The following is a 25,626-nucleotide window of genomic DNA, read 5'->3' on the forward strand; positions in this document are numbered from 1 at the left end:
GTTCCCCTTAAGCTTAAATGCTTCTATGCCCTGCTTTGTAAACTTCATTCAAAAGTTCAATCCAGGGTAGAAACCTCTGATGGTGTTCTTATCTTTGGATCAAAACCTAGTTCTTGATTGAATCTGAAGAACTGTACTGGAATATAACTAAATAATGGAAGGAAAAATTTCTTTTTGAAGCTTAATGAGCAATTCCATTTACCAATTAAAAAGTATGAAAACTGTAGTTCATACAAATTGAAAGTGCAGTTAAGAAAATGATAAGAGCTATGTTTGTCCTTCAGTACATGAACAAAAGTGAGCCCAGCATACTGAAGGAGATGGCATGTCCACACCCTTATGTAATAGTAAGAAAAAAGTTATATTATGGAGTTACACTCTTCTATGAAGAATTCCAGATTTGCCACAACTGCAGATAAAATGTCGCATTGTAAATACATGGCCTCTTCTGTATTTCTATAAAGGGTCCAAGATGTACATATGAAAATGAGAGATATGAATGATGATTTTAGTGCCCAGACTCATTCAACCTAAGATCCTAATTAAATTTCAAAAGTGTCTCTCTCCATAGATTTAAGTTCTCAACAATTCTTAATAGGGGCACACAACTAAAATTTGGTGCCACAATGAATTTTTTTGTAGCTTTCAGATAGTTTCCTCCTATAATGTGATCTGTCCATTTCTTCCTTTTGAGTTTTGGTATTTTCATGTTTGTACCTAATCACAACACATTTACATATAGCCTAACCTGCATTAATGCATTTCTTAAGTTTTTTATAAGAGTAGCAGGGACTGGAGTCTTTGCAAAGAAAAGTATTTGTGCAACGAAAGACTGCCAGAAGAAAGTCTCTGATAAACATGGGGAGCCAAATGCAATCAAATCCAGCACTTGATTGCAAAGATTAAGCCCCATCTCTTCGTCACTGTATCATAGCATAAATTTTACAGATTTCTTTTAATTTAGCCAGTTGTTAGGACTAGAAAGGATCAGACTTGTAGGATCAGTGTATCCATTTCTCTTTTATGTGGCAGAAAGATCTTAGCTTATGGTCATGGTAAAACATTCAAATTTGTATGTTCTGTTACACGTTAGCTACTTTTACCATGCGTACTTTGATACTGCCCTTCTGCAAATGTCTAGCTTCAAATAATGAAAAAGATCTAGAATGTGTTTTAATTTCAGCTCTTGTATTTAATCGATATTCCCAAACCATAATAACATATGACTGATGCATTGGGATGAAGCACCACAATAGCAGTTTTTTTCTTATGGAAACACTCATTGCCAGAGAATATCAATGTCTTCCTAACTACAGGAATACTGTAAATAGAGTCTGCCTGGAACAACTGTTATATATGAAATTAGCATAGTTTAAAATTCACATACAGCTACAGAAGCATAAGTCTATTTGTTCTGGTTTACTTTTTGAGGGGTATGTTTCCTTCAAATCTAAGCAACAATAACAGATGATGTCCTGGCCACATTTTACTCATCTTTTGGCTTTACAAATAACTTTTTGATGTGCAAGAGAAATCACAACCTCCAACATTGAAGACAGACAGGAACATATGCAGGGCTCTTTGCTGTCATTCTTAACTGCAGTGCCAGTAGAACTCTTCAGACTGAAGAATTTAAAAGCTGAGGGGTAAGACGCACATGTAAAAACCTTCGTCTACAAAAGGGGTAGGCGCAAATTCTCTTTTTTCTCAAAACGTGAAAGAGAGCACAAAATATCAGCTGCCACTTTTTCTCGCTGATACATGCAATGAATAGCCTAGCTGTCTGCAAAGAAAGGTTGAAATACAAGGAAACCCTACAAGCAAAGTCCTCTCTCATTGTTTTCCTTACTCATTACTGGATGTCCTCAGTACTGAAGGACTTACAGAAAAGGACTGGCCTTCATAGAAAAGGACTTTTCAAATTCTTCAGAAAATTGTCTGACCACTTTTCTTCCATTAAGAAAGGCTCATGGTTTTCTTCACTTTCAATACGGGTTTACATTATATCCCATAGATCTCTTAGAATCTCTACAAAGTGCCATCAGCATCTGCTATAAGAAAAATGGGATAAAAGAAAGCTTCCTCTCTGACGTGATGGCTACAAGGGATCTTCTGAATATGACTCCCAGCTAAGAGGCTGAGAAGAGAATAAAAAGAAGCGCTGCCTCCATGCTTAGGTACTGTCTGTACATTGCCCAGGCATTTCAGTTTTCCTTGGATGAATGAATCCTTGGATATTTGAAGCACACACTACTAGATTAAAAGAAATGAGTTGAAAAATGCATGGAGGTGGACAACTTTTTCCAGTGGAGTTATATTAATGGAATTTCCCACATACTCATGAGGCATGCTCACCTCTCCAGAAAATATAGTATAAGGCACATGAAATTTATAGCTAATACTCTTTGTCTGATAAAATGTCAGTATAGATCTGTGTCCTATTCTGGACTGTTATACTATTGAAGGCAAAATGACTGAATAGATGAAAGGAAAGCATAGAAAGTGTCATACCCAAGTAAATACTTGGGTATACTCCTCCATTAATCAGTGATTAGAACTTCCTTTACTGGGATTGCATCCATATTGTTCTGTGTTGTAACAATCAATATTTGTGTCTTCCATAGCTTTGTCTAAGCCTTCTGTGTGTCTGTTTGTCTAAGACAGAAACAAACAAAAGCACTTTTTTTTTCTTAACCATAGGACATTACTGAGTAATTTATATTTCTTGCAATGTGAAAGTAAATCCTTTATTTACCTTCTTCATATTATTCATTGTAAGGATTCCTATCATATCTCCCCTATTTTATGTCTTTTCCGGGAAGAAAAAAACCTAGTCTGCTTTGTCTTCATCCCTTCCATTCTTTTTCATACATTTCCTAGTTCTACTGCACCTTCCTAGGAAAACACCTAGGATTTTATTCTATAGGTGTTTATATGCTAGGGGGGATCTTGTTAAGCTCTTATAGGATTTCTTATAATTTCAAATCTCCTCCAGTCTCCACTCTTAAGAAGGGTAAAAAAGAAATCTCCATTCTTTTTCTTTTACCGTTCTCTCTGTTTTAATTTAAATTTTTTTTTTGTACCAGCATAGAAGTCTGCAAAATTGCAACCAGAGATGCAACTGAAGCTGCACAGTGTATTACTTTCTTGCAAAAATATATTTTCAGAGTTATTTCTGTCTTTCAAGAAGTGTGCACTCTCCTTCATTCAGCAACTTTGGTCTGAAAGACTAGAATAGTTCCTGTTCCTGTTTGACCTAAGGGTACAATGCCAAGTCTCCCTCTCTAAAAAATGAATAGGAATTAAATTTTGTTGTGCTTACAATAGAGCAAACTATTAAAGACATGCTTTATAAATCATATTCTAAAGAACAGGTGTTTTCAATCCATGACAATCTAGTTAGATTTCTTTTACTTCACATACTTTTCACTGAAATATTTTTAGTATTACTTATGAAAACCAATTCTATTTAAAAAGTATTTTTTCTTAGGTTAAAAGTAAAATCTCTCTTTCACAAATTAAAAAAAAAAAAATCTATGTTAAAATTAATGTTTCTTTTCACTTTTTTTCCTCCAAAACCAACTTTTTATCTTCCCCACTGTCTCCCAGTCCCTAAATTGTGATGACATGAAACTCCAAAAGGAGAACTGCCCCAAATTAATTTGTATAGACATAATCTGGCTTGTCCTGGAATAGCCATCACTCTTCAGGGACAGATAGCACAGGCTATATGAAAGCTTGCTACTCCATGCAAAGGCGTGTGGGAACCTCAATATCGGTTTGAACCCAAGTCCTCAGTAAATCCATTTCCTCAGATAGACTGAGCAGCTAGGCTACCACTCTCTGTGACAATGACAGGGAGTTTCTTAAATATGAGGACTTGGAGCTCAAAATGAGCTTATCCCTCATGAAAATTCTACCATGACTATGACTGTTTCCTACTACTTATGTCCTATTTCAAGTCTTGCTTCTTTTTTAATATTCGTAGGATCTCTTGTCTTCATCCTTCATCAGTGACAGCTCTTTTTACAAATTAATGGCTACTTTTAAAAGAGAAAGGAGGCAAAAGTGTAGTCCTTTCCAGCTCATGAATAAAGCACCAAGAGAAATCAATCACTCAGTCTCTAGATGAAGAATATTGTGCTTCCCTAAAGTGAAAAGTTTTGTTTTGGGAATCTTAACAAATTTTACCATAAATTTGCAACAGTACTTTAGCAGTGGAAAGCTAAGAACGAAAAAAGAAAATGGCAAAGACTGCTCTGAAATTTTACTTTACATAGACAGCATCAGAATTTGCAATGAGTATAAAAAAGGCAGTCTCTGGATGTATTCTGTCTCTACTAACTGTGACACTGGAGGAATCAGTATTAGAGTAAAATGGAGATTGAGAGAAAGCTGGTAGTATTGGGACCCTTTAATATACTACTTTGCCAATAGTTATCTAGTTTTACTCTAAAATAAATTACCTGTAATAGATGGTTCTACATGGTGCTACAGAAAAAAACCACCATCTTGGTTTCAGTGAGGAAGACCTAGGCTGGTATAATGGTCTTAAACATCCTACATCATAATCTCTCTAACATTGGGTCAGAGTGACTGAAACATGCGTGTTTCTGCCAAATTTATTTTGTAATAAAGCAAGAACTGTTTCCTCAGTTTGGTCTATCTGGCGTATTTCACAAACAGCAACATCATGTTTAGATACAAAAGGGAAAGGAGAGAAGTATTTTTAAATAGGGTTGCTAGCGTAAACGACTTGCTACAGTTTTGGTTATGAACTTTTGTTTAATGGTTTGTGACATTTAAAGGTTCCTAAAGCTGTTTCTCTCTTCCTCTTCCTGAAGCATTCCTGTCTGTGAATATTATCACTTCTTGTACAGCAATACCAGTACGACTGCCTTTTTTTTTTTTTTTTTTCCCCTGTGGTCACAATTAAAAACATTTTAGTTAAACTCTAAGGAAGGAAATGATTAAAGGAATCCTGATGTTGTTAGTTATCTGATACCTGCACACAGCTGTATTTTCCAAGATGAAATCAAGAGGATAAGAATTATGTTAATAAGTGGTTCAAGAGGAAAATTAAACTCTTACAGCAAAATATTGTAGTAGTCTAAACAAAGGAAAGAGAAGCAGTCTGGTGCAGGATTTGGATCTAAGACTAGCTCCCCACTAAACACCCTAGAAGGATTCCAGACTGAAGAGGAACTGCAGCAGGTGTGATAGAAGTTAATGTACAAACCAGAGCTGGCCATTTTCCTTCCTTGTCCAGGGGTAGACAACTTATAGGAAGACCATTGAGTTTTTTGCAGTGTGTCAAACACAGAATCAAAGCTTATTCCCTTACAAAACATTGTTGAGATTTCATGCTAGTATGACACTTCTAATAAAAGTGGTAAATGCATCTCTGGCATGAGAATTATGTAAATTGAAAAAAAACAACAACAACAAAATACCAACCAAAAAAACCCCAACAAAACCCAACCAACCAAACTTCCACAGTTGTCAATATTTATCTTATTTATTATGGTTTCACTGGTATTTGCACTACTCCTATGTCGAGAAAGCCCAACTAAGTTTGCTTTCTCACAAATAGGATTCCAATATGTATGGGGATGAGATATAGAAGAACAAAGTAGAAATGAAACTGAAGCAGGAGAAACTAGGAACTGCAAACCAACTTACACTATTTTGTCTCATATGTTATTTCATTTCTTCACTCCTCTCCAACTATAACAAGTTTTATTCAGAAAACTCTAGAAAATGTAGTCTTTTCTTTTACATAATTTTAGTACTGATGCATTTTATTTCCAGTGAAGATTTAAAAATTTCACTGATAATGTATAGTGCAAAAGAAGTTGTAAATGAACTCTAGATTGAGGCCAAATGCTCTCATAGAGGTCATACTATGTTCAATATACTATTTTCTGTGCTTTGAACAACTGCAAATTAATTTGATATTCTATCAATACCACAAATTAATTTGATATTCTATCAATACAATTTTTTTACACCTTTTATTGGCAACAACTTTAATTTCATATACATATGTATACTGTCATATGAAGTCCAGCTTGATGCTTTGTGCATCTAATGCAACTAGGTCTCTCTTCTTTCTCATCCTTTAACTTTTTTTTTTATTCTTTGGGAAAAAAATGTCTGAAACATCCTCTGGCTGATTGCTAATTGACATGCATCTTTACATCTGTGTCTTTCAATGTGAGAAATTGGCATGACAGAGCATGCGAGCAAAAAGCATTAGAGTAACTGCATAGATTTTTTTTGTTGTTCAAACAGAACTCTTCACCCTAGTGGAAAAAAAGATACCGATTTTCTTTGATCTTTATGTCTTTATATTAATAAGCAAATGATTGCTAATATTAATCTGATTTCCCTGATGCGTGAAATCTGTAAAATATAAGAAAATGAGGAAAACACACCAGAAAAGGTGAAACAAACTCCTTTAATTAATTGCCTACAAAATACAACTTCGTTAATGTTCCTATTTGGTAAATTTAACACCTTTGTCTAACTGTCCAGTGAAAGTTAATTATAGCATGTTAAATCTATTTAAACCTTTTTATCCTGAAGGAATATAACATGCTTTACACTTTATATATAGATTTTGATATATGTGCATGTGACAGTAAAGCAATTATTAAACTAATGTTGGATTCCTGACTTGGAGCACAAGATGGACAATGCATAGTGCGCAGAGCAGAGAAAATCTTTCAGTGAAGCTAATATTTTTTTACCACTACAATAATTTAAACTTAATCCGGTTCTATGCCATAAAAGAGACAAAATACCTACATCTTTAACTTATATCGACACATCTGAAGTTGTGTTTCATTGTGGTCTCACTGTGATTCTCAGAAAAAATACGTAAACTGTAAAAGTGGCCAAGAGTTATAGAGAGTAAACATCTACTGCCTGAGACAACACTCCTTCACAGTGTGTGGGTTTAGTGGCTGTCATTCAACTTAACGTTGAATAAGACATGACTCCTTTATATTTCATCATTTATTTTGAGGATGATCTCATGAACTTCCAGGGCTGAGGCACATGCTGCTCTTGATGGGCTCTGTTTTGCACTACATCGGTCAGAAGATTACCCACGCACACTTACACGAGAACAGCTTTTCTACTATGTAATTTTTCTGTGCATGTATTTGCCCATGAATTTCTGGTTTATGTATATAGTTTTTATATAAATGTAAAACATATAAAGTTGTTTTTCAAGACCTAACCTCTCCTGGAAAAAACAAAGCTCTTTACAGTATTCAGTTCTTACTCGTTTACTTTGCTGGCCACCTACAACATGTAAATTGGAACATTATTCTCTGTGACCCCTGACGAGTCCATGCAACCCTCTGCTCTGAAGAAGAGGCAGAATAACAGAATTCACGGAAGGGCAAGAGGTGAATTCTGAAAAAAACCAATTAAAATAAATGAATGAAAAAATAAATAAGAATGAACTATTTTTGTTCTACAGTAAATTGTGAATCTTACATATGTATATGTGTATAACCACCACACAAAAACATACAGATGCACTACTTTTCCCATTTTACAGTCTACCACTTCACCTCCTTCAAAACTCCAGACCTCCTAACTTTCTTACAGCACACAGCATGCCTTACAGAATTACTGCTGTCATTTTTCAACACACCACTTCAGGCTTACAGAAGGCTAAAATAAATGTGTGTTGGAGGCATGTTTACTCTTATATGACCCTTAATTATAATTAATTGTTAGTGCTCATAAATGCTAGCTATATATTTCTAGATGCTTTTAAAAGTTCTATGTTATTTGCTCTAAGCAAAAAAGTCACTACTGCAGTTATTATCCCTGATTACTTTATTATGTGACACTAATAAAATTAAATTGCTTGAGGAATTTTTGCAGAAATTCCTAGTTTTATGTAATAATTACATAGGCCAAAAGAAATACCTAAATGATTTGTTGGATAACTCTGTAGAATTTGAATAAGATTTCAAATTGCGAAGTGAGATCACTAACAGGTTAATCCTTTTTGTAAGTGCATTTCAGAATTTATGATACACAAATAAATTAATTGTTCTTTTGAGAATATGTACTCTTGGCTTGGAACTGATCAGAAACTGTTACTGTCTGTTGGCTTTTGGGAACAAAAGTCTTTGAATATCTGATTCCTTACTGTAGATTTGAAACTTTGTCCTACCACAGTGGTATGTCATGGTCAGAGCAATTCTTTGGCATGTAAGTTCTAGAGCCTCAGGTTCTGCTCAATCCTACATTACTGCCAACTGTGTAGTCCCACTGCAGATCACTGGTTTGAGAAGTACAGAAAGAGCAAAGGGTTCTTAGCCATTGGCGTGATGTCTGGATATCTGCTTGCTATAAACAACACTTAAACTCATAGGCAAATTAAAGTAATATATGGCCTGCTCTGATTTACATTGAAAAATACACGAACAATTGGCTAGTTTGAAGCTCAGTGGAACCCATATATAGTCAATACTATACTGACTGCCTCCTGAGTCTTAAAATATCCAGATGCTGGCATTTCTGCAAAATATATTAACGCAGGTAGACTGAGAAGAAAATAAACAATGTGGATGAAGTATTCTCCATATCAGCAATGAAATACATTTAGGGGCAGGAATAATGGCCTATTAAAATAAAATAAAAACCCTAAAATTAATTAAGTTGTGTCTTTCAACAAGCTATTTCATTGTCTTGTTTGTATATTCATAAACCCACAGATATTAGCATAAACAATTATGAAATCTAATAATTAAAGAAGAAAGGGTTCTCACTCATCTTTCCTTCTCCCCTCCATCTCTGCTTTCCCATTTCATGAAGCTTTAGCTGCATAAACTTTCTTCCTGTATCAATTCCTAATTAAAGACCCAGTAAGGGAGCAGAGCAAATAATTCAGCTGGCTTATTTTTAGAGAATTATGACGGAAGCTTGTACTTCTGCTAGCGATGTAGCCTCTGTAGATAAAGACATAAGTCAATTTCCAAGGCTGTCAACACTTTTCCTGAGTGTTAAATTCATTTTTAGAGTACTGTTAAATTATGAAATACTCATTTAAAAAGGAAATATGCTTCCTGTGTTTTGGATAATTATTGTAACTGTCTATTTCACACAGACTAGTGTGAATAGATGTGACTATAAGCAATTGATAGGGGGTGAAGCTCCAGGAGAGAGCTTTATTATTCATGAGTAATTAAGTAGTTTATCTAGTATTTAGTTTACCTGGTATTATTATCCGCAATGTGAGGACGCAGAGTCAGTACCAATGTCAAATGCCAAACCTAACTTTGTGACTCGTCTCTTCTTTCATCATAGAAAGAATAATTGTTCAACTTGAGGGGAACAAGAAGGGGCAATGAAGGACTAGGGTTTAAAACAGATGTAGTTCATAGATATGGACGACACGCTAAGAAGGGAGAGTTAGAATTCACCTGCTCAGAGGAGGTGCTGGCTCTCTTCATCCCTGGCACTCAGCAAAAATAACTGGGAGCCATCCATTTTCAAACATAGCCAACACTGAAGAGATCCAGCTAAATCCAGACTTTATAGTGACTGCCAGGGCCATGGGTGCATCCTCGTTCTCCTGAAGGTTTGGCTGCCGAGACTCGGAGTGGCCAGCTGAGAGTGGAGCTGGCGGTCCTGGGAAGGCAGCACTGCCGGAATCTCCGCCAGGACTGACCCTCCTTCCCCGCGAGCTGCTTTATACAGAGGTCCTCACCCTGCCCTTGCCCTCGTCCTCGCTGGGTGATGGATGTCACTGGCACAGATCTGTAGACAAGTGCTTATTATGTAAAGAAGGATAAGGAGAATATTTTGTCAGAAGAAAAGACTTTTCTGCAACAAAGGCTCGGTTTTTCAAGAAGGTATTACAGAAAAGCAAGCAAGTGAATAGCATATGGATTTAATCAAAGCCTAGAGACAGTTCAGAGCAGAAGTTTAGGCATCGAGCTCATAACTCTGAGCCGCAAGGCAGCACAACTATCTGTCTTATTACACCCATGTCTCTCTTCTCTTGAGCTCATCACTCCAGTGTTAATTAATGATCAACTTGGAATGAGGTAAATTAATATCTAGACCTTCTGGTAGAGAAAAAAGAAGAAAGAACACTCATATGATTTTCTAAATTCTCTGGATAAAGCAAAGGAGAGAAAGAATGGAATATCCAAGGACTTCCTCACCAAAAAAAAAAAAAAAAAGCAAAAAAAAAAAAAAAAAAAAGGCATTATTCTGCAGTTCTGCTAGCTATAAAAATCAGTCTGTTACAGTGAATTTAGGCAACACTTTTCATTTCCCAAAACAAGTTCTCAAAGCATTTTACATATGTAAAATCACAGAACCATAGAAAGGTTCAGATTGGAAGGGACACTCAAAGACCACCTAGTCCAACCCCCCTGCCATGGGCAGGGACACCTTCCACTAGACCAGGTTGCTCCAAGCCCCATCCGACCTGGCCTTGAACACCGCCAGGGATGGGGCAGCCACAGCCTCTCTGAACAACCTCTTCCAGTGTCTTACCATCCTCATAAAAAATATCTTCCACATATACAATCTATATCTACCCTCTTTCAGTTTAATCTAAATTAATTTAAATTAATTTAAAATATCTGAAGGACTTGCTGCAGCTATCCTAGAAAGGGCACTTGCAGTTTGGAACACAAGTGGCCATGACACTTGAAAGTACTGAAAAGAATGCAATTTTCTGCAGCACCAAGAAAGAAACAAGCAAACCTTGCAGAATATTACCAGATAAAAAGCTACCAGAATTTCAGATGTAAATCCCAATCTGCAGTGCAATCTCACTCAGCAGCCTTCTGAGGCTATTTTTTTAGTTCCTTAAGATTTTAAGGTTTTTGATATAGGTGTTTATTTATTCCTTTGGAATTTTTCAGTCAGCCCAGCTCTAGTTTCAAAATTCAGTTTGAAGGATTTTGGTATTTCTTTTTTATTCTCTTAAACACAAATATGCAAATCCTTTACCCCTTATTTTGCTATTATGACATGAATGTTAATATACAATTGAAAACAAAGGCAAGAAATTCATGCAAGCTTCCAGCAGTATTTAGAACTCACGTAATTGTAGAACTTCTTCCTCTTCTATTCCCAACTCTATTAAGGCACATATCTACGTGAATACTGGGGCTCATGACTCCCTTAAATTGGAAGTCTAAAATTCACTATATCGAAATGCCATCTAATCAAATAGAGGTGTTTGTATAGAGGAAAAATTTACTTTTTTTTTTCCCCAGAAGTTTCCTCTACAGCAATGAAGTCTCACTAATAATTGCTGACCTTTCTATATGTCTATTTTATGTGAAGTAATTCATCGATATCACAGTTACATTTAGGGATTGCATTTGTATCACTAAATTCAGTAATATTTTTTTTTTTTTTTTTTTTTTTTTTTTTTTTTGCCATTGGCTTTAGTAGTATTGGCTTAACATGGTAGGCTTTTTTACTGCTTAATTTTTTTTTCCCATTGACTTTACACGGTAGGCATATTCCCAGAAAAGAAAGGAGAAACAAATAACTCCTGCAAATACTGGAAGCAGGCACTGCTTATGTGGAAGTCCATGGGGTGGATGCTTAGGGAACAAGGTATAAATATAACACAAAATTTTTTAAAAAAAGGTAACAAGCTCTAATTGCTTTACTGTTAAGATGTAGAAGTGCCAGAGTATGACAGATAGATTTGCTGGGATAATTTGCTGAAAGCAATAGAAAGAACACTCAGAAAATAGTTTGCTCTTAAAAAAAAATTTGAATAATTGAACAGTTTCACAGCCATAATGAAAGTGATTTCTAAAACTTCTAATCTATTGTTATATAACAACAGAGAAGGTTAAAATCATGTAGCATGATTCATGTAATTGCTAATATTACAGCCGAGCTATTTAAGAACAGAAATGCCATGTGAGAGAGAAAGGAAAAATAACCATACATTATGCATTGTTCTCCCCCTCACACACATACACATTTCCTTTGCCTCCGTTCCTACACAGCTACTATTTGTAAAAACTAGACATGGGAGAACTTGCACATATTCATAAAAAAAGACCATTTTGTGATTCACTGAACTGTCCAATATCTCAGGCACACTGTGGCCATGATGGGTAATTTTAATGAAAGATGCGAGAGGGATTTTTCAGTGATTCAGGTTTCACCAGTGCGAAGGTCAGTTCCTCATGGGAGCACTGCAGGGACACCCATCATCCTTCATCCTGAGTACTGGCCTTATTCTCCTACGAGAACCTGCAGTTCTGGGGACTCTATGACTTGAAGGCTAGCAGAAAGGCAAAAGACAGAATAACAGCTGGCTTAATCCCAGTGCTTCATGTATTAATATATTTCCCAAAGGGCAGCAAGATGAAAAACAAAGGGAAAAGTCCACACGGTGGGAGTTTTTATCATCAAAATTCAAGTGATACAAACATATCAGCTTTTCTCTGTGAAAGAGAAAAATTAGAGCTGAACAACTTCTCATTAATTAATAGTGTTGCTATCATCATGAGGATCTAAGAACTGAAGATTTGTAAAAAGCAGTAATATTTTTATTAATTTTGTCTCTTTGAAATAGACTTTCAAATTGTTTCCCCAAACTCTCTTCTTCATAATAGAATACTCTGCTTTCCTATTCCTTTCCTAAGCTGTTCTCAGGAATATGTACATGCATGTGATAATGTATTTTCAGATGAAGTCCAACATATATGAATAATCAGGAAGACAAAGTGCCTCTGTCGGAAGAAGGTGCAGATCTGCTTTGCCATGCCAACAAGTGCATGATCATTGAAATAATGGGCAGTAGCAAAACCAGGTTCTGCGCTCTCTTAAATGCAGTAATTACAATCAATAGCCAGTCTGCTCCAAGGGAATGTAGAAAAAAAATTCTTCTTCTACTCTCCTTATCATTTCTGTAGCATTACAATGTATGTCTTCAGCTTGCCTCCCATAGCGGAATTTTTCAGTGTGATCAAAAGTCTGGATGATCATGCACCTACAATTTCCTCCTACTGAAAAATCCGGGAGAAGATTTTAGCTGGTAACTAATGCAGAAAGAACCTCTAATGTATATTTACAGGCTCTATTACTCCCCAACCCCCAAATTCCCTCAAAAGGCTTTACAGCACTAGAATGTGTTCTTCTTTGTAATTAGTCTTTATAAATGTTATTAAAAATATTTAGTAACTCTTATTTATGAAAAAAAATTTCAAAAATTAATTACCTCTGAACTCATTTAATTTTAAACTGTAGGGTAAAGATTCTTTGCTTTGGCCAAATTGAAAAATGTAGAAATGTAGTCCATGACAAAGTCATTGCAGTTGTTCATGAAGGAGCCTCATGAAAAATTAATTGGTAAGCGCACCAACAAAATCAATCTTATGTGACTGGTATATTCATTGTAAACCTCAAACATGACCATCATTAAATTATAAAATATGAATCTCATTGCTCACCTTGGCTGGTTTTCTTCCTGCACAAATGAAAAAGTTAAACATTGTATTTTGGGCTGATAAAATGTTTGACTTGAAAAAAATTACCTAGCTAGAAATATTTAGGCAATAGTGCACAGAAAAGTCTCACTACTCAGTGCTTGAAATCAAAGGCAAAGAAACAATGAGCTAATATCTCAAAACTGCCAGACTGTTTTAATGTGAACAAAATCAAAAAAGCGTAGATAGATATTAATGAAAGTGTACTTGCAAAAGCATTATGTATGTAAAACACAAACTCATACTTCATATACATTATTTCATATAGAAAGATATAATTATGTGTACACATATCTCTGTATAACTTACTATTTCTTCGAAGTTATCAGGGTAAACAATCATGAAATTGTACTGGGCTCCATGATTATAGCAGAAGCCCTGAAAGTAGAGCACAGGATGATATCAGAGGCCCCACAGATAAAAATGCAGATGGCTTTAGAGGTTTTAAAGCATAACAAAAGTAATTCTTATAACAAGGGGATATCCATGGCTCAGCTGTGCTTATGAAGCCTTTAGTTGTGTATTAGAAAGCTGCACCCTTACAGAGGTTGAAAAGAAAAAGGACCTTGTATTGGTGGGAAGCATACTGTTGTACAGGGGTCACGTAATTTGATTTTCTTTAGAACTGTGTAACAACTTGTCAAAGCTACCCATAACTAAGAGCATAGGCCAAGCTGCCTTTAGACATATATAAAGCGGCAACAAAATCTAGTAGTTGGGCAAGCACCTTTATTCAAAACTGGATATGCACTGGTGTCACATACACATGTAATTATTAGTTTATCATTAAAAAATGGGAAGCATGCCTACATTGTTTGGATCTGGTCTGGCAGTCAACTGCTTGTGTTTGGCACGGTACCGTGCTCATGGGGTGTGGGTGTAATTTTGACACAAGAAGGCAGAAAGAACTGCTGTACAAGTATGACAAGTCAAAGCCCACTAATGCTGAGAAACAGGACAGTTAAACCAAAATCACATTTATTCAGTGTGAGCACCTTATCACTTGCATATTACAGTCATTACTTTTCTTAGCTTACTTCTGAAACCTAATGAACATTTTAAGCACTATATACATTTTTATATTGTGGAATGATACCTACTTTGGAGAAGGACAACTTGCAGACCCCTTTAGGGATATCCAATAAATATCCCTTGTGTCTTCAGCCATTTTTATTGAGCACTCAAGATCTATTGAATTAAGTGCATTAGATTTTATTAATCTTTAAAATCTGTGATATAACTACTCATTTCTTTGGCTTTTGAGAAATGACCTGAAACAAAAGGGTAGCAAATAACAACTAATTTTGCAACATGCTAATTTTTTTCAGCGTTGCTTTTATAGTTATGCAATGTTTTTTTTAGGCTGAAATTATTTGGCAAATTCAGCTTAATTCTACGAATAGTTTCACCTGTACTTCAAAATTCTATTGTTATGGTGAATAAAATGCTTCAAATTTTTTTAAACCCAACCATTTACCAAAATTCAAATTCTGGATCACATCATTAGTGATATGCAAACTGTACAAAAAAGATCATGGCACTCTATATCTAAGCTCCAGATCCATATTCAGTATCCATTCCTTTTATTAGGCTTTGATCTTTTTTCTAATTTTTTTTTTTTTTTAATGTGTCAAACATTAATGGACAAACAATTTCAGGATTTCAGTGACATTTAGTTTCATGTGGAGAGCTTGCTTAGGATACATGTATTAGTCTGAATAATTAATAACTTTGTAAAGAGAGGCAAGATTTTAATGTAATTTCTGAGTTAAACAAAGAAAAGAAATAATAGCACCCAGACACCCAATAAACACACTACAGATATTAAAGTTGCCAGAGACATAGCCAAAGAAAATTATTCACAGACTACTTCTCTGCAGTTAGTTCATTCAGCTCATAGGAACAGCTTTGTACAAAATATTTGTTAATCACTGTGTTTAATAGGAGATGAAATAATGAAGTCTTTCCCAGGTACTACAAGGGAAGCAAAAGTCTAAATGTACTAAATCAGTTGTGTGCTGATTTGTGGTTTGCCCAGTTTTAACAGAAAGCAGGAGTCCTGCATCTCAGATTTCCCTGGTCTAATCATTAGACTGTAATGCTTTAGCTAATCACAATGAAAATTTTATGTGTGTATATGTACATATATATATATATATATACACACACACACACTTCACCCAGGAAAGTCCATTGTGATATTATCCACACAACTTAAGTACTTGTATTGCCCAGGGATGTACCGTAATGTAATACAGATAATGATAAAACCAAAATTATACATAATTATCTCATTTGTCTTTTTATTTCCAAGAAGAAAGAATACTAGATAAAAGAAAATAAAATTTACGTAAAACATGCTGGAAGTCATCAACGCAACAAGAGAAAACTCTTGGCATGAGGAAGGCTAACAAGATTATACTGTGTCTCTAGTGAATTGTGTATGACCAGAACATAGGAAACAAAATTAGTCTTTCCTATTACTAAGTTTCCTGTCACAGCTAAGAGTCATTTAAAAGACATAAACAAAAGCTATGTTACAGCTTATGATATGATTATTCATAAGCAGAAAACCAGATATATTTCAGATACCCACTACCTATTATACTGCTTTAAACGGATGCTCTTATATGCCATGGAAGAGAGAGAGGAGCATTTCTAGTGTTGATGATTTCATGGGAAATCTTACGTTAATCCCCAAGATTCTTAACTCCACAAAAATACCTTTTGACTAAAAGGAATTTTCACAGGAATACAGGCTTTAATGGAGCAACAGTAATTTGCAGGAAGAAATGAATCTTGCAGAACTTCAGTATTCCCAACTGACTAATTTTGGAGGACTTTATTTTAAGCTCTTATTACATGTTAGGTTTCACAATATGGACATTTGCCAGTTGAGATCAAGGGAGAGGTATCATCAGTGTATATTTAAAGGAAAATTATCTCATGAAATGTTTCACTTCAACACTCTCTCTGACCTCTGGAAATCCCAGAAGAGCTCTTGTTCGTTGGTGTAGGTCAGACCATCAGCATTCAGACCTAACTTAGAAATCTAAGAATATGGTTGGTATTTTTAAACTGGTACAGGATACTCAAACAAAATTCTGACATTATTTTGTTTTCTTTCAGATTTACTATTAAGATTCAGTTCCTGAAAGATATGTAATGACACAGATCTCTTAGAATCATGTGGCATTTTTGCAATAAGTCAATAAGTCAGATTTTAATAAACAGCCTATGATAATGATGATCATGAACCCTTCCACCCTTCTCATCTTGGTGTTTTTTTCCATTCCAGGTAAACATGAAATTCAGTTCTTTACCCCCAAAAGCCTGGTACAGGAGATAGCGTTGACACAGCAGGTTCAACTTCATCATTGGAGGTTTTCAAGACTAGACCAGATAAATCCTTGAGTAACATGGGTCAGCCTCACACTCCATCATGTTTTGATCAAGAGGTTGGACTAGAGACCTCGGAAGGTCCCTTCCAAATTGAATTTTCCTGGGATCCTGCGATACAAATGGTACAGTGAAGCTCTGTGCAAATGTGTTGGATTTAATGTGAGCATAGGTGTACAAGGACTGAAGATTGGGGCATATTAGCTCAGATAAATCACTGCCCTGTAATTAGGAACGTTCATTAGCTCCTTGTTTGGCCCCTAGAATACATGAGAGTAAGCTTATCAATGCTGATCTTAAATGCTGGTAGGATTTAGCGGTGCCTTTCCATTTTTGTGTATTAGACTTGGTCTATTCAATACATTATTAGAGTTAATATTCAGCAGGTTTCTGAAATGCACTGGAACTCACAGTAGGTTTTGGTTTATTACACTGCAGAAAGGAATCATCCCATTCTGCTATGCCTCTCCTACTTCATTTGTTGTTGAGGAGACAGGTCAACACAGAGCTTGTTTGAATGTTTCTGCACTGCTAGGTAGATACCCATTTATTTCTGACTCCAGTAAGGACTACTATTTTTCTTAAAACTTCTTTATGATATAATTCTGAAGTACTTACTCTGTCTTCAGTCTTTATTCAAGAACACCTCAAAAGAGAGAGAAAAAAAAGAAGAGTTGCTTTAGGAGAAAGATTGGACTAATCTTGAAAAGTGTAATTCTAATTATTTTTACTTATTCTGCTAATTATGATCATTTCTCATCTTATGAAGCAAACTATCTACTTTTCTATCCTGCCAGATAATTTCTGTAAGTAATTTGCACTGTAAGCATCTTACAGAAAGTATTCAGTAATCACATTTCGAAAATTATTCTGTTTCAGTTGAAGTAATAGATAACAGTTTTCACAGTGCCTAGAAGTGTTCTTTTCATACCATGACTGGAATAATGCTATGTAATTTTCACCTGTGAAAACTTACTATAAGAATTTAAAAATAATATTTTCTGAACAGTGTAACAAGTCAACTTATACATTATTCTTTCCATATTTTTTTCCCAGTCATGAACTAAAATATTGAGATAGATGAACTTTGAAAGATACATTTCAACCATCAGAATAAGTACTTTGTTAAATTCTGCTTTGGGAATATATAAAGGATTATGTGGTGCTCAATCTCAGCAGCTGAACTGCAACTAAAAAATACTGACTTGGAAATTTGGAAAAATATTCAAAACGTTCTTTTGTGCAACTTACTGAATATAAATATAGAAAGCTCAGTATTAAAATCTGAAGTACACTGAAGCCATGTGTGATTTTCTCTATATGTAAACGTAAAGAGAAATTTTCAAATCTTGCATCTATATTATTAGCATCAACTGTAAACCGTTAGTAATTTCAATACTCTGGAAGTGTGAAAATTGTTTTTAAAATAATTCTTAAATTATTTGGTCCAATGCTACTATCTTCACTGCAGTTGAGAACAGAGTTAAAATCCAGGTGCTATGAAGAGAATGAAGAACAATTTTTTACATATCTTTTTAAGAGTCTGGAGAAATGCAAATGGCAGACTGAACTGTAGCTTGATTGCTTAATGTATCACCCAGGATATTCAATCTTATACTCACATTTGAAAAGAAATGGTTAAAAAGAAACAATAAAAATAATTTAAAAGACACCTCTCTGTACCATCTATTTCTGACGATGGGGAGACTTTGAACAGAAGACAAAGATATGGAAATGTCACATTTAAAGCTAAAATGAAATGGAGAGATGCATGAATCTGACGTAGTCAGAGACAGCAGAGATCTGAAATGCAAAATGGCTGTCCAAAACGAAATTCCATGACTCACAGCGCACTAATGACAATATTTGCTGAAAGATAGCCTTGCTGTTTGTTGAGGTGCGATAGGGGAGAGACATTCGAATGAATTTAAACTGCAGTTCTTTAAAATAGCACAATCTACTGGCCTTAGGTCTAGGCAACCAGCTGAGCTAAGGGTAACAAGCGCGTCCAGCCAAAGAGGGGGAGAGCTTGGGAGGATCAGGTGTACAAACCAGCGCTCGTTTCTCCTCCCCTTGCCTGAGTCCAAAGGTGCTGCTGGGTCTTCACCCCCTGCCTTGCCCTCAGTCCTCCAGCAGAACTGCCAGCCCCCCGCATCCCTTTGATCAATAGAAAGCAGCTGGTGTGCCAAGGATGGCTATTAATCTCCTCGCAAGATGAAAGCAAATGGAGGAGCTGAGCAATGCTTTGTAATTACCGCTTCATGCATGCCCTTCCTGAGGATGAAAGAAGTTTCAGCTCTTCCTGCTTCGAACATGGATTAGTTTTAATTGATACATCATCACTCTGAAATTAAGGAACCTGTTGTAGCAAAGGTTTAGTCAAACCTGCTTGTTTAGGAACACTTGGAAACATGAATCTGACTACTTTCTGCTAGGCTGTATTAGTAGATTGAGAGATGGAAAAACACTTTGGGGATGTTGGTTGTACTAACTGTAGTGCCTTTTTTTTTTTTTTCTTTTTTTTTTTTTTCTTTTTTTTTTTTTTTTTTTTTTTTTGCCTGCTCTATGATTTTCATTTCAGGAAGTAGGAGAAATGAGTGTTTTGGTCCTAACATTTTCTGTTCAACACTGATCATGCTCTGCTTACTTTTCTGATGATCCACTGAAATGTGTTTGAGGGATTAATATAAAATGCCTTTTACTAGGCTGAATTTACTGTTATAGAGAAGATTTGATGTGTAGTTTGGGAAAGCTCACTGTTTCTATTTCAACTATCTAATTCTGCATTCTAGCTCAAAACACAAACACTTAAGTGCACACCATGCTTCAAGTATGGGTTTGAGCAATCTTTCTCTAGAGCGCTGCTTTGAATCAGATGTATATTGGTAGTGATACTAGAACAGGTTCATAAGCTAAAACCTGTGGAGAAGTGTTCATTCAAAATAATTGCTCAGTGAAAAACACCCTTATTAAAACCAAAATTATTCATAAGAACTTTCATATTTTTTTAAAAGGTTTTTGTTTTCACTAGAACCAATACAAGGATTATTAACAAAACTCAGAAATAAATTTTATTTTTCTAAAAGCTCTCTAATACTTCATTAATTGTAAAAATCATAGATACAAGGACTACTTTACAAAATATATGAATGTATTGAGTACAATAATAGTTTTATTACCAAAAAAAAAGAAAAAATTCTCATTGGCTTCAAGGGGCAAGTACTTCAATCATTAGTTTGACTGGCAACAAATTATAGTAAATTGCTAACAAAATAAAATAAACCACTGAATTTCAGACTGTAATTTCATTATACAGATGTTACTTATGTATTTGGCTAGCACACAATTATACAGCTTTACTCCAACATATTGTGTATTATCTTCTGTCTTGTATTGTTAACTGATTATTTTTCTTTGCATTAAGATGTAGCTATCCCAAAATAATTTTGAGATGGCATAACTCAAGCAGTTGTCCAACAGATGCTTTCATAGAGAATGAGGATAAGAATAATGCTAGTACAGCAAGAAAAATGCTTAAAAGCTCTAACAGGAATATGCCAGTTAAGCAGGGAATTTTTCTTAGGAGATAGCCAGGAGTTAGACAGACACAGAAATATTTAACAGTTCAGGAGTTAGGACACCATCTTAAGTATTTAAAGCCAACTCCATTTATTTTATTTCAGAGTAAGGATTGAAAATAATTTGTCATGAATCAAATTCAAGTATTTTACCCACCCAGGTACTGTCTTAATATAAAATGGCAGAAATTTGAACTTTTGTAATTTTGGAATATGGGTTGTATTTCCTGTGTTTGTACTGACTGTATTCACATAAGTTAATTGATACCATTTTGTCTTTACTCTTTCTGGTGTGCAGAAACTGTATAGTTTTTACCATAGTCTCAGATTTTGCTAAACTGAAGCAAACATCACTATATATATATGTGTATATATATGTATATATACACACACACTTATATATATGTGTATATATTCTAACTTAAAACTGGTAGTTTTGGTATAAGTGGTCTCTGTTATATCTATATTAGTAGAAGCTAATTTCAAATTGCTTAGCGCATTCTAAAAGCAGTAGGAATCACCTTAAGCTAGCTATGTTCTTAAAGCAGTCTTATTACTTTTAAGGATATGCTGAGCACATTATAATAAAAAATGTAGGTACCTGTAGTTGATACAGTTCACCATTTATGGACACTAGAAGAAGAACAGCTGACTACAAGCTAACAGAAAAGGCATACATTTTACCCAAGTGTATAGTAATATAGCCTGGTTTTTTTACCAGATATTTTATATTACAATCTCTTTCTAAGAGATTCACGTGGATCGTGAGAAGATAGATTGACAAATCAAAGGGTTATCTCATGAAAAGTTTTGCCACTTCCAAGATTTTTGTGGTTTTTGATGGGAATAAACTCAAAGCTTTCCAAATACGGAAGAAAATAAAAAGAAAAATATCACGGCTACAATCACATGTAACAAATAATAAACCAATGATTTAAGCACTTGAAAGTTGAACTTCTGTTTCTTATATCCCATATGATTTTATACTAAATAAAAATCGTGTAACTCTACAAGTGTTACAGTAACATAGATTAAATTATTGTGAGCCACAAGGCCTATTCCAGCAGTTGCCTGTTTGCAGTGATCACTTTTTCCCCAGGCCTATACATGATACAAAAGGAGAATGGAGGGAGATTGTTGTACTTGTTCAGCTCAATTGCTCTGGTGTGTTCAGAAATGGTTTTACGTTCCAAATTATGCAGGGACATCCAATATTAGAAACCATATAGGTATTGAAATGAAACATTTCAGGCGTGATTCAGTCCAGAGAGGCCTTTATTCCTATATTCCTGATGAAATGAGAAGCAGCTGGTACCTTACTTGTCAGGGTTTAGAGCAAAGGAACTTTTGGACAAAGGTACTTGACACAGCCTCATCTGCCCTGTTCTGCAAGTTATAAAGGGCTTAGTGCATCAACTGTTCCCAGATTTAGTACCTGGTGTGTCTCATATACAGACAGCACTGCACAGCTGACCTGTGTGTCTGTCTGGCAGATATTTCACAGGCAACGATCTTATCCTTAGTATATAAATATAGACTAGCAGCAGTAATAATACCAATAAGGAAAGCCTATCACTACGATATCTAAACATTATGTGTGCTTTAATGAAAGCACAACTACTTCAAGAAGGGTTTTTAACATCCTTTATATTTTACATCTCTGGGTCATTGCTTATTGGAAGAGAATTTCTGCTTTCATAAAGTATCCTTCCTTCATTCTCTGCCCCTCAATTTATCTCCCCAAGAAGTCTTTCTAAAGGCTTTTCCAGTGGGAGTTATCTGAGATCCTTTATTACACCGTATGAGCTCAGTTATTTTTCTTTAGAAACATGCTAGTTTACTCTTTATTCCTCTATGACTCTTTCTTTCATTTTGTTATACTCAAAGCAAACTACAGGACTTAAATATTTTAAGTGTTGCTAAATCAAGGCAAGCACCCACATCCAAGATCAATAATGTTACAAGGTGACAGTAAATGTAAAACACTCAAAGCCTTGTAAATATTTTAAATCTGTTTCTGAAGATTTGCAAACAGTTGATGCAAATGTTCAAAGTACTGAAAGGCCATCAGAAAGAGAATTGGGGCTGTCATCATTAAATAACGAGACTGTTTGCAGTCTTTGTGAAAAGTGCTGAAAGAGTACTGAGTGTCTCAGATATGAATTTCTTTGTACTCTCTTTCTTTTGGAACTTCAGGCTCTTGATATACGAGTAAAGCAAAAAGGAATGGAACATCTGCTTAGAGAAAACAAAGGAGTAAGGGAAAACAATGATAGCACTGAAGGAAAACTTAAGAGATGGTAATATAGAAAGAAGAGTTCTTATTAAAGGCTGACTAAAGATGTCTTACAACTGATGAAATGACCCCCATGCTAAAAAAGAGCATTCTGAGATTAGATAAGAGAAGGAAAAAACCCTTCCTAATCGGGAGAAATTCAGCAATAGTATTTCCAGGGAGAGACATCAGCAGTGGGGATGCTCACAAAGATAAAATGTTGAAGGGAACAGCACAGAGAAAACTAGGTGAAATCCTACTGCTCCCAGGCAGTAAAACAGTAGTAAAGAAATCCTGAAGAAGTAGGGGAAGACAATTTCTTTCCCAGGGATCAGCATGAAAATACAGACCAGGCTACTACTAGCTTTGCAAAAATGGAGAGACTTTCCTGATTGACCCATATCGTCTTAGATCCAATAACCATGACCTTCATTGCTTTCATAAGGTAACCCTCTGCATTCTTATAGAATGAAATACAGGACAAAAGTGAACATCTTACAGCAAAGACAGAGTCCCTGAATTTTATCCGCCCCCCCCCCCCCCCTTTTTTGCCTTGCTTACTGTACCTAAAGTTTTCATGCTAATTTTGTCAACCTTGAGAAATTATTCACCTAAAATTGTAGCTCTAGATACACCCCTAGGCATGTTTCTGTGCTATTTCCTTTCAGTCAAGTACTCTAATTTTGAGACTTTCACAGTTGATATTGGTTTGGTACAGAAGGTACAGAGAATTTTGTAACCATAGAAACTGAGTTAAAGACAAAACATCTGTCTTAACAAAAAACTTTTCTTTTTTAGTTCTAGTTTAGTAGAAAAAAACTTTTCATATATACTCATCTCTGCTTTTTGCCTTCTGATGAACTGGAAACAAAGGGGAGGGGCAGAAGCAGAGGGAAAAATGCAGATACACTTTAAAGTTAATTTCAGCCTATCTAGAAAACTGAAGTACCAGAAGTCAATCCTGACCTCCTGTGATTTATAAACTAAACTTTTAAAGACACACTCAAGGACTTCTATGTGAACTGAATCCTTATTGTCTTTGCAATGCCACCCTCTCAAGACTGTTGAATTTTATTTATTTTTTGCTTTATAATACATGATAAAGAACTTTTTTTTTTTTTTTAAGGTCCTATCTGAAGTATTCTGCATTACTTTGCTCAAAACTCAATACTCTACTGTGTATGTGCCAGCTGAATTACACAACAAAGCAAAGGTACTGTTTCCCTTGAAATCATATTTCCACTATTAAGTTGACCTTTAAATGTACCATTTTGTTAGGCAAACATCGTTATATGAAATTAGTCACAGCTTTCTTGTTTTGTGCAAGCAAATCTTGATTACTCTGCTTCCTGTAAAGCTGCTACTCAGTTTAATAATTCATGCTTCTCTGCTTATCAGCTTTAGAAACCAAAACACTGCATTCTGATATAAATCATACCCACTGCTGCATTTCATTTTAATGCACGGCAGCAAAACACTAACATAATTGGTGCAATCTGTTATTTACAGATATGTTTCGAGACACAGGTGGCAACCTACTTTTTGTATTGTAAGAGAAGAGACGACCTCCTTCACAACTTGAGTAATGTTTTAGAAATTATAGGCATGGTAGGATAGAATTCGTTTATTCTCACTCACAGTAAATTTTTATTCTTTTATAATGACTTACATAGTTTTTTCTTATAAATTCTCTGATGGGACCTTACTCAATTTATATCTGAGCTAGAATGAAGGAATATTACAATAAAACAGTAAGAGAAATGACTTTGTAAAAAGTACATAATACCATATTTTTCTCATTTGCTGACTTATTCTACATAGCCAATTTCTTCTGCTTACAAATGAAATTATAAGGAATTTCTTTTTTATTAGTAGTAGAAGTTCTGTAGAGTAATACAAGCACATACAGGGAATCAATGGCAGACCTTTATTCCCAATTTTATTAATAGTGAAAGAATCTCAGATACAATCAAAATCACTCATTCCTACTATACTGCTCAATCCCATTTGTCTGAATTGCATGGTGACCAGAAACATTTGCCATAGATCTGTGATTAATTATAGGTAGAAGTGATTTGAGACTGAACTGGGAGACAAGATATCGAAGGCATTTCAGCAATTGCTCATTTGGATCAGAGCTGTTTAACTAATATGAAGGTATGCTTATTATATGGAAGAAGAATTGTTGGAAACTGTTTTGAAGAATACTCCAGGTAAAATATCTAGAGTCGGTGAAAGAGCGAAGACATCACTGTATGAATAATTCATAACATAACAATAATATGCAACAAATTATTTGATTTTTTTTAAAGATACAGAATGTTTTAACCAAATTGATGGAATACTGTCTTCAGCAGCCTTTATTATTTTTCTGAATCATATGAATTCATTGCGATAGGAACTTGATCCAACCTAGTACTCCATGACAATTTTTCTGTAATAAAATGATTTTTCTAAAAAGACTGAGACAAAGACTAATTTTTAAAAGGTTGCAGTCCACATAGGAACCTCATTAACTGCTAAAAGCAGTGCTTATGGTAAAATCAAGGGTGAAAATGTAAAGTGAATATCAAATAAACATTTCCTGAGTGAGATCTATTAAATCACAGAACCACCTGACTAGGGGAGTGCCATGGGTTGTTTCACTTAGCACATTTTAAGAGGCTTGGAAAAAATACTGTAATACTTTCTTGCATTAAAAGAAAGCACTAAGTATTTTATACTGTCATTTTCATCTCCAATTTCTGGTTTTGTACTGTTCTATTTTATTAATTTCATTTACTGTGGTTGGTCTGTATAGAGAACTGTGTGGGATCCATTTACAAAGTACTTCTGCAATAGAAACCTGCATAGCAACACTCAAATA

Source organism: Accipiter gentilis, chromosome 22, assembly GCF_929443795.1.
Source record: "Accipiter gentilis chromosome 22, bAccGen1.1, whole genome shotgun sequence".
In the NCBI taxonomy this organism is placed as follows: domain Eukaryota; kingdom Metazoa; phylum Chordata; class Aves; order Accipitriformes; family Accipitridae; genus Astur; species Astur gentilis.